Source organism: Gavialis gangeticus, unplaced genomic scaffold (assembly GCF_001723915.1).
Source record: "Gavialis gangeticus isolate Ggan-Ray unplaced genomic scaffold, GavGan_comp1, whole genome shotgun sequence".
NCBI lineage: Eukaryota > Metazoa > Chordata > Crocodylia > Gavialidae > Gavialis > Gavialis gangeticus.
The window spans coordinates 9,620,287-9,622,207 of NW_017729014.1; the positions used below are offsets into that span (position 1 = coordinate 9,620,287).

Genomic DNA, 1,921 nt, shown 5'->3' on the forward strand with positions numbered 1-1,921 from the left:
TCCCCCCCCCCCCCACACACACCTCCCCCCAACCCTGCAGCACATGTACAGACACCATACATTTAGTTCTAAAACTTTGGTTATGTTTAAGGCACTGTTAACGTCATTCTCCTACTACTGAAAAGAGAAATGAGCAGTTACAGAGAATAATTGCATATTCAGTAAAACAATTATTGTTTTACAGTTTGGAATATTTTGAGGAGATTATTTCTTTAATCTTATTGCTTCCCACAAGAAGAGTGAATTTTTCAAAGCTTAGTGAGAATGCACATAGAAACTACAGAGAAATGTTCAAGAGCACTGCCAATATGTTTTATCAAGCTGCTCTTTTTTTCCACTAACTGAGCAACCAGTAGCAAGCAATGTAGCCAGCAGGCCTGGGCTGGCTGTTACATCCTGAAGCCAGTTTATTTGACTTGAAGAGGAATGAATCATTCCCTAGATCATGCTCACTGGTATTTTAAAAGGCAGATTAACAAAGATCAGCGGATACCCGTGTAGATTGGCAGAATTATATATTTTACAACTAACATAACCAAAATATGTAATCCTGCCAACCCCCTGCTCCCTCCTCTACCCATCCCTCCCCCCACACTTCCAAACACACTACTTTCTCCCCACCTTTTCTGAAGTTTTGAAGCCATGCGTTTGCATCCTGTGGCACTCTCTGGGTGAAACGAAGATCAACCAGGCAGTCCTCTTTACAGAATACCCTGGTAGTAAAGTTGGTATTGAAACAAGGGGTTACTTGGGTGCTGCTCTTACTGTCTTTTTGTCGGTGGATGTGAGATGGGTAACACAGAACTAAAGCACTGAATTCATTCCTAACCTGGTAAACAGAGTTGGTGTCAGGGGAGATAGGCAAATACGAATACGACTAGTCGGCTTGTTTTAAAAGGATTGTTTACCTTTGCTTCACTTTATAATGATTACTCTAATTTTCCATTCAAAGAAATCTGGAATATAAGATTATCATAAAGATTACTTTTTGCCAACTCAGTGTGGTAGTGATATTTTGACTTTTCCAGTGAAAGTGTGGAGGAAACTTTGACGGGCAAAGACTAGCTTCCTTGAGTCTTATGTCAACACTAGAGCCTGTGGCTAAGATGACTCTAATTCGTTTGGAGATTTTATTTACGTCATTCATTTCACCACCTGACCATGGCAAATACGCTCCTCCTCATGGGCTGAGCCAACACTGTACAATATAATGATAGTGTGTCGAGATTAGTCCGGTACAGAGGCTGTCAGCAGTACTAAGAGCACCGTAGCTGCCAAGAAAAAGACAGTTAACGCAGTGTTTAAATTAGCTGGAGAGATGAGGACATTCGCAGGTCATTGGGGTAGAAGGCTATTAAGAATCTAAACTGCCGATGATAGTTTCAGCTTTTAAGTGTTCTCTTTCTTATGTCTGTGGGCTTCTAAAATGTCATCTGAATTTTCCTGGTTACTGAAAATATTTTTAACAAGTGGACTATAATGGGAAATCCTGGACTAGCGTGTGGTGGCAACAGTTTGTATGTTAGTGTAAAATCTGAGTGTCTTCTGTAATGCTAGTGTAGGTGACTATTTTGGAAGGCTTGCTTATAAAAGATGATGTGAAATGATCCAGATGAATGGAGTTAATTTTTAATGAAAAGCCAGTGGTTTAAGTGTATTATTGTGTTAGCTTTATTTAGGCTTAGTTAAACTTTTTTGAAAGGGAGTTTGGCTTTTTGAAACATTAAGAGACTATTGAAGATTTTTAACACTCTTTTAAAAGGGATTATTCTTTGAAACCGAAACCCCCCCCCCCCTTTATTAGGATTATTTGAAACATCAAATTAAATAGTCGTCTTGGACAAAACTAATGATAAAATTAAAAAGTGATTAGGTCTAAGACTTTTCCAGAGCTCTTCTTTTTTTTTTTTTTTTTTTTTTT

General features: G+C 38.6%; 1 protein-coding gene across 3 annotated transcripts in view; it reads left to right on the forward strand.

The window, feature by feature from the left end:
* Window positions 1-1,921, forward strand: part of NADK (NAD kinase) — a 52,978-nt gene that overhangs the window by 31,991 nt on the left and 19,066 nt on the right. Inside the window, exon 1 of one of the 3 annotated variants that reach the window (XM_019511697.1) lies at window positions 1,239-1,895. The exons of the other annotated variants lie outside the window; for them this stretch is intronic. The gene's annotated coding sequence lies outside the window, so the exon portion shown is untranslated. Of the gene's footprint in view, window positions 1-1,238; window positions 1,896-1,921 lie in introns of those variants that run through there. 3 annotated transcript variants of the gene reach the window in all.